The sequence below is a fragment of the Lactuca virosa genome, chromosome 7, assembly GCF_052849685.1.
Source record: "Lactuca virosa cultivar CGN04683 chromosome 7, Lactuca_virosa_CGN04683_v6, whole genome shotgun sequence".
Lineage (NCBI taxonomy): Eukaryota > Viridiplantae > Streptophyta > Magnoliopsida > Asterales > Asteraceae > Lactuca > Lactuca virosa.
This window is the reverse complement of record NC_136432.1, coordinates 132,850,594-132,859,619: the sequence shown is the minus strand read 5'-3', so window position 1 is coordinate 132,859,619 and position 9,026 is coordinate 132,850,594. Positions and strand designations below refer to the sequence as shown.

Here is a 9,026-nt window from a genome sequence, read left to right as displayed (position 1 = left end):
GGGATTAGCTAGGATTGGGCGAGCCGTGTCTCGCATGGTCACAAATTTAGAATTACAAGAAAACATTGGTAAGAGAAATTGAGTAAATGAGTTTGTTGTTAGATTTGCATTTGGTAAGGCCTACTGGTATACATTGCACGAGAGGGTCCGTGGTCTAGGTGGCCACGAACCACGACCGTGCACACCACCCCGGTGGTTCGTGGTGGGTCGTGGTCGTGGCCTTCCGTGCTCCGGACAACGATTCCAAACGGCCAATAGCCTTCATTTCTTGCATTAAATCTCCTTTGACCTTTCTTCCCCCTTCCTAACGGCTATTTTGCAATTCCTTCAATATTTACCTATAAATACTACCACTCATCTTCTTATTTTTCATACAATTCTTTTCCCTTTAGATATATTTTTGTTGTTTGATCCTTTAAAAACCATGCCTCCCAAAAATAAGAAATGGTCAGAAGAGGAAGAAGAGAAATTAGCACAAGCACGGGTGACAGTTCCGGAAGAAGACGTTGGTCAAACTTCCGGTTCTTTTTGGAGAAATGTTGAAAGTGTTTTTCATGGTTTAATGGGTTGTGCAATTCGAAATGTTGATGGAATATGCTTGAAGTGGCGCGATATGAGGGTCAAATGTTCTGAGTTCAATGGAATTTACAACTTTGTTATAAACAACGTTCATGAAGCCGATATCGATCCGGTTAATGTGGCCATGGAACAATATGAAAACACAAATCATCAACGTTTTAGACATGTTAAAGCTTGGCAAAAATTGAAGAGAACCCCAAAAATGGAATAACCTTGCTTAAAAAAACACAAATTAGAAGTTTGGTATTTTTAGCTTTTTAATTATTAATGTTATTTTTATTGTTTTTTTATTTTACTTAATGTAATTTTTAGTTTTAACGTTATTTTTTTTCGTTTTAATTAATGTAGTTTCTAATTAATGTAATTTAGTGTTTTAAAATAATGAAAATTAGTATTTAAAAAAACAATTATATGAATTTTTGAATTAAATTTAATTAAAAAAAATGAGGTGGAGTGGTATGTTAGTGGTAAGTATCCCATGTTAGTGCTAGGGGGGGCTTCCCCCCCCCCCCCCCCCCCCCCCCCCCCCGTTTTTGCACTTACATTTAGTTTTATCCACTATATTTTATATATATTAGACATGAAAATATAAAAATTAAGCTTTGGCCCTGCTGTTTTTTTTTTTTTAAAACTATAGTTTTAGTTTTGGCCCCAAATAATTTATTCAAGCTCCGTCATTGCCCGTATTTATTCCAAGGGACATGGAAAGTGCCTTTGGGAGTCTATATAATGGATGACAATCCTCCACTCTTAATCACACATCAAATCAAACTGTAGTTTGTGCTCTAGTGTTATGGAGCAGTGGTTCCACATACCAAATATGGGGCTTTCCATAATTTATTATGTTATCTACATATTAGGGTTTTCCAGTTATGTCTTCCTCCGCCTAGCTAGCAACAACAGAGATCAATACGCTCCTTCATGTGTAATGATATCTACCTATATATATTATGGGAAGATGAAAAGGTAAAGGGTGGTGACAGAAGAGAGTGAGCACCCATGGTCTTTCTTGCAAATAGTTTAGTAGCATATGCTTGAAGCTATGTGTGCTCACCCTCTATCTGTCACCCCTTCTCTCTCTTTATCTAATTTATGTTGATACGTGCCTCAATCTTCTTGTCTCTGATTGTTGTATGTTAAGGGCGAGAGTGTTAAGGGAAGGAGAAGTGACAGAAGAGAGTGAGCACAGATGGGCTTTTCTTGCATGAGAGAGAGAGAGAGAGCTATACAAGGAGTCATATGCTTGAAGCTATGTGTGCTCACCCTCTATCTGTCACCCACCACTCTTACACCTCTTGCTCTAGTAGGAGTGACTGTTGTGTTGTATGTGTGGTCTGTTGTGTGTGGTGTGCGTAGACTTATCTTTTACAAGTTGCTGGTATGCTTAAACTCCACTTCTAGAATGTTTTCTATTCTAAGAGTATTATGATTCATGGTATTAGACCATCTATAACACAAGTTAAACAATAAATCGAGATAGAAAATAAGATCTTTGTGAAACTCAGATTTACTGATTAATACTTACCATCATCTATCCCAGAAAAGGAAGAAAGAACACAAACCCTAAACGGGGTAAAAAGTGACCTGAAAAAATTATTTTTCTCCTACTGTTTTCTGTAAATTAGGGTTTCCTGTTGTCTCTCAATGGTCGATTTACTAAAACTTGTTTATAATTTTCTTTAAAAAATTGATGTACTTATTTATGTTACTTTAGTTTGCAGGTTAGCCAAGCTTATCACCGGCTTTGCTTTTCTATTAGAAAACTACTAAAATAAAAGAAGCTTTTCTCCCCTTTTGGTGCTGTCCACATGATCCAGAAAGAACGATATAATATTAATACTCCTCCGAAATCCTCTAGAAAAAGAGTCATTCCTTTTTCAAAATCAAACAGAATTTCCTTGTAATAAGATATGAAATTAAATCTTTTAAAGCTGCATATTGATCTACCTACACATATTTAATTGAATTCTTATTTGATTCTTCCTCATTTTATTATATATGTTTGTTTGAAAAAAAATTAAGTTCAATGTAACAGTACTCTTGTTCATTCATTGTTTGTGTTTGGAATATATAGGTATAAAAGAATAGAATTTTTTTTAATTGATATCAAATTCATTCTCATTTTAAATTATTTTTACTTTACAAAGATCTAGTGATCGAACAATTGTTCTTCGCTATGCATAGCGTGAGAAGACTTTTTACATGGCAAACTTTGTTTATCATTTTGTGAAGTTATCCTATGGCTTGTAGTACAGGAAGTCGGGGCATCAGATGTGATCATGTGATATAAAGAACCTTTTGATTTTATTATATAATACTTGATAAAAGTGAGGTATGCGGATGACATTGTCCAAGTAGTGGAACTTATTCGGGATGATTTACCATCTCTCGCAACTGCAAATCATTGGATATTTTTTATGGTGTTGGATTCTAGTGGTGAATATTTGAATCTCTTTAAGATCTTTTTAGTTGAATGAAAACGTTATTATCATGAGATAATGATTTATTTGCAATGCTCAAATTTATTAGCGTATTTGGTTGACAAGTTGCACCAACTATTTTCTCTTTGTGCTGTGCGAGGTCTCCAAATCCATGGACATATTGCACAAGTTGGTAGTTTTGTGCCTTCCAACAGGAATGAAAACACTTAGCCAGCGACGTCATTTTTCAGAAGATTCTAGTCCTTAATGTTAATAATGTTAACCTAAATGTTAAGAATTACAAAATGGTAGATTAACAACATGAGTTTGAATGTCACCATCCGATATGTCCAACAATTACCAAAATTATTTTAATGGATGGTCTATGTTGGTCCAATTGGTGTAATGGTCCCAGAATGGAATTCTAAACTGTTTGTAACTCTAGCTCCTCCCTAGCTTTCTTCAGTATATTCCTTTCTTGCTGTTCAAAAAAGATCAGGTAAAAGAAGAAGTGCATAGAAGGTGTACAAAAACAGGAAGCAACAAACAAAAGAACAAAGGAAAGAATGTGGAAGAGGGTACCCTCCTCATTATTTGTGATGTGATAGAGCATAAGGCTTCACATAATGTATAAGAATATTGCTTATATTTAAGAATAGGACTTAAAGGGCATAACTTTTTTTACCAATAATATAGCAATGAAAAAGACCTGTAGTTCTTAAATTGGATGATATGACAAAATATGTTTGTCCTTTGACAGATTGAATGAATTCCTTAAAAGTTAAAAGCTCAGAAAATAGTAACAACATTAATATTATTTGCAACAAGAATAGCCTTGTTTTTTTTTTTTTTTTTTTTGAACAGCAACAGAATCCATTTCAAAATCCAAAACTCTAGCAAGAAGCTAGAGAGGGCGCAAGACTACAAACAGTTTTCAGTAGATAGTGGGTATCTTAAGAAGGCAAAACCTCAAGCCTCTTGTTTCCAACGAATGTTTGGGGAAGCTCTTTGTATGAAAACATGTGTCGTTCCAGAGAGAATGGCAGCTTCCCTTTCCTCCTGGGCTCTATCTGACATCACTTCCCCGTAGCCTATGTATAGCTACCCATGTTTCCAATTCCACCACTTTCAGTTTTAGCTCGTTTGTAACCTTTGTGCAAGGTCAAATGATGCAAATATATCAACTCATGGTTCTTGGATTAATTTGTCCTGACAACACATATTGTTTTGGCTGACCAGCTGAATTTTAACACTATCTCTCTCTGACATTACAGTATCAGGCTTAGATTTTGATCATCAATTACCTGATATGTTTCCCTTCTGTTTTTATCCGTTTGATATCAGCATTCCAGGTATATATCGTCTTTGGCTGAATGAGTATTTTTTAGTAGTGAAATTTTGGATATGGAGTAATTAATCTTGGTGTTTACTTATGTGATTTGTTTTTTTATCATCTGTTACTGATATATCAACTACACATAAGTTTACTTCCTCTTGCAGTTCAACAATCTTGGATTTCTGTGAATTAGCACGGATCTATGTACGTAGGAAGGTTAATTACTCTTTCTGAGTTGATCCAGCGTCAGCAATTTTGCTTCATGTTTCAGCTTTTTGAAATTTCAGCATTTGTAGCCTCTAACTTCCTCTCCCATTATGGAATCTTAAGATTACACTCAAAATTACAAGCTTGAGTTCAGACACATGCTCCTGTAGCTCAACCGCCTTAGCATCCTCGTCAGCTTAAGATGGCTATTTTGGGAATTCAAAACCGATTCATTCTCAATGTATCGAGCTTCAACTTTGCGTTTTGGTCGGATAATTTTTAGTAAAAGTAAAAATAGGGAATTTAATGGGTTGAACAAAGTTACATTAATTAAATCACAGAAAATTTATAAGTTTATTATTTGATTTATCCATGCAACATCTAAAAATGAAAAAGAAACAGGGCCTAAGGATTCTTGCATCATTTTTCCCTCTTGTTCCTAATATAATTGTACTGCTCGAGAGATATCTTCCACAAATACAACTTAAGAAAGTCGAAAACTTCATAGATAAAAGGCATTGAGCCAAATATAGAAATACAACCTATTCCTTGCATATATATATATATATATATATATATATATATATATATATATATATATATATATATATATATATATATATATATATATATATATATATATATATATATATATATATATATATAGAGAGAGAGAGAGATTCAAATGTTTCTCACATCTATTGTGTGTTAGAATACACCAAAACTTAGTAAAAATAAAATTATTATTTAATCAAATAAAGATAGCTAGATATTAAATAATTTCCATAATTATATGTATAATAAATGATATCTATTATTATAAATCTTTTTTTTATAAAAAAAAATTAAATTCATTATTAATATCAGCAATAATATTATTTCAGAATAATTCACATCTAGGTTTTTATGTATCAGTTCGTATTTTGTTTCATGTTCCACTCACTCAAAATACAACAAAGTTGTCTCGAACATGGAGAACGAGAGCGTATTATAGCATAATGAAAGTTTATTTTAGAAGAATGAGAGCATATTCGAAAAGAATGAGAGTGTATTCTAGTAGAATACACTCTCATTCTTCATATTCCATGTAACTTTGTTATATTTTAAGTGAGTGAGTCCATAAACAAAACACGAATTCATACATGAAACCTAGACGCGAACTCATTCTGAAAGAATGTTATTGCTGACATTAATGACGAATTTAATTCGTTTCCATAAAAAGAGAATTATAATTATGGATATCATTTAATATATATACAACGGGAAATGACACAAATGCCCTACAAAGTTTCTATAGTTGGTCGATTCAGTTTGCTAAAGTTTTTTTCGGGCGTTACGGATCCCTACACTAGGATACGACCTGCTCTTTTAGTCCCCGTCAACCTGTAATAGCAGGTTCACCATGCAACAGTGACCATTTACACCAAAAAAACTCACATTGTGCCCTATAATGCCAAAAGAAAATAAGTTCGGGGATTAAATGCTTATGCCATAAGATTGAAGTGATTTGGGAGAAGAAGAAACCTAAAAATGAGAAAATGAGAAGAAACCCTCAGTTTCAGAAATAGAATGAGTTATTGGAGCAGGAGTTTTGAAAGATCCTGAAATCAACAGACTTGTTTCTTCATCTAATTAAGTGAAATTAAGTAGTTTGTTTCTTCAATCTTATGGCATTAGCATTTGATTGTTGAACTTATTTTTTTGGCTATATATGGGCACAATGTGAGTTTTTTTGGTCTAAATGGTCACTGTCATATGGTGAACGGTCTATTATAGGATAACAGAGATTAAAAGAGTAGGTCGTATCATAGTTTAGGGACCCATAAAGCCCGCCAAAAACTTTTACAGACTAAATCGACCAACCCAAGAAACTTTGTAGGGCATTTGTGTCATATATATCTTTATTTAATTAAATAATTATTTGATTTTATCACACAATAAATATAAGAAACACATGAACCTAGCCCTATATATATATATATATATATATATATATATATATATATATATATATATATATATATATATATATATATATATATATATATATATATATATATATATAAAGGACACTTGAACCCTCAACCCCTTAGGTGAATGATACATTTTCAAACGCCTAATATGTAACAACTGTTTCAGATATGATGTAATCCATCATAATATAAGTCTTCATTCTGGGTGGCCACGGCGTGGCCATATGTGCCACAAAATGGTAGCTGATTTTAATGAAACCCTAATTTTCGGTCTATGCGTCCTATTTAAAGAACTGAGGAGGCTAGGGTTTGTTCATCCTCACCCTCCAGCACTTTCAATGTAAAACCCAATATATAGTATCGATCGAAATCACTAGAGTTGGTGCGAAATCCCAATCTAGTGAATAACAAGAAATGGAAATATGGAGGAAGAACACAAACACGAATCTTGAATGCACACTATTATTGAACAATAGTCTGGTACATAAGATTCACAATATCTCTCTCGGTTCTCTCTCTGTCTCTCTAATACACGAAATATGCTCCTTGGAATCACTAACCAGTGTGTCTTTTTTCTGACGTCATACACGGCTAACTCAATACAATACAATATATATATATATATATATATATATATATATATATATATATATATATATATTTACTAAGACCTAAATACAAAAGCTCAACCCAATAACCTAAAAAATTTATGTCCTAACAATCTCCCCCTTGGTTTATAACTTTCTTTTCTTTTCAGTCTTCCTTTATCTTGACTTTCAGCCCTTTCCTCGATCTCTTCACGACTCGACTACAAGATGTACATATGAATCTTCTACATGAAATACTTCATCTTTAGTAGTTGGACTTCCTTCAAAATTTGACTTTGAATGCACATTGGGTATAGAGGCTTCTTGTATATGTTCTTGAAAATCAGCACTTCAAGCTTTGAAATACTTTAGAGAAAAAATACAGAGAAACCAATTCTTTTGGATCACTTCAGCAGGTTCATAGATAGCAGCAAGCTGATTGAGGAGACTTCAATGGAATTCGACACATGATTTCAAAAATAGCTTAACCTTGCTTCTGGGATTGAAAGATTGAGTGTTGAAAGATAATCTTCACTTCTTGTTCCTTTTAATGAATATTCTTCTTCGATCATAGATGCGTCTTAAAAGTAACCATGACTAAAAAGTCCATATGGATCACAGAGTCATAAAGACCCTTCTCACCACAGTTGTTCAAGGACCCAACCTTGGCTCAGATGGAGGCTACTCGCAATATCTTTGTGAACACGGAGGAACGCACTGCGATTTGTTGAGTATCGGAGAACTACTCATGGCTATTTTGATGTTATCCCATGCATATCCTAGATCAAAGATCTCAATACAGTTTTTCAAGTTAACAAGTTAACTTGGCCCTTGGCAAGACGTCCAACGGTTTCTGAATCTCAGCTGAGTGTAACATTCTAGTGCCAGTGAGAGTTAACTAGGAATAACACACAAAACCATCCTGTGACAAAAATATCCGAGGACATATTTTCACAGTTTAGCATGACACGAGGTCAAGGCCCTTTGGCGGGACGTTCAGCGATAATCGTGCCTTGCGAGGTGCATCGCCTTAGTGCCAATACCGTTAGTTCCCTACCAGCGAAGAATGTATCCGAGAAAATATTTGAGTCTCCGCAGTTTTGCATGACAAAGAGATTGTCAAGACCCTGGGCGGGATGTTCAGCGATATGTATTTCCCGGTTAGGTGAATCGCCCTGGTGCCATGACAGTTCTTAGGTAAAGATAACTAAGAAGATCAATTTTGACAATCTGTACAGTTTCAGACTTTCAATTCCTTAAATACGACAATTCTTAGAAGGATATTGCCTAACTGACAGTTTGTATAGTTTCATGCCTTCAATTCCTTGTGAAAGTAGTGTGAAGTGTAATGACTGTCAATTCCTTTTCAGGTTTCTTCTATTTGCTCAGAAAAATTTCAATACAGTCTCCTTGAGTCTCTTCTTCTTTTGAATTCGCATTTCAAGACAAAAGAAATTTTGAGATAAAAATAAAATAAAAATAAACTTAGCACACAATAGAACAACTAAGAATAAAAATAAAATTAACATACGCTCAAAAACAATATTTTTGGATTTTTGATTTTTCTCAAAAAGAAATAAACAGAAAGAAACATATTTTTGGATTTTTTTTTAATTTAGTGATTTTCGCTTGGTTTTAATTCTCCCCCTTAAATTTGTGCATAGAGGAAAATATGAACAAATTTAACAAAAACAAAAATAAAGTAAAATAAAATAAACACATTTTAATAACTAAATTTAAAACTTTTAGGATCATAAGTTGTCAAGCAATTTAATATCGTTTATTAGCACACACCTGCATGAGTAGCTCTCGTCAATCACCAATATTTTGATGCACTTAAACACAAAGGATATTTGCAAGTTGGACAGATTATAAGTGACAAGATATTGCAACTATATTCCTAAATAGACCATTTTGCTGACGA

The 9,026-nt window shown here is 33.6% G+C and overlaps 1 long non-coding RNA gene across 2 annotated transcripts; it reads left to right on the top strand.

Annotated features, from left to right (window-relative positions):
• Positions 1-1,350: 1,350 nt before the first annotated feature.
• LOC145125391 (uncharacterized) lies at positions 1,351-2,997 on the top strand. Of its 2 annotated transcripts, none has more exons than XR_013715962.1 (2): positions 1,351-1,545; positions 2,301-2,997. It is a non-coding gene; the product is annotated as an uncharacterized LOC145125391 (long non-coding RNA). The 2 variants fall into 2 exon arrangements; XR_013715961.1 differs by having other exon boundaries at positions 2,294-2,997.
• The last annotated feature ends 6,029 nt before the right edge of the window (positions 2,998-9,026 follow it).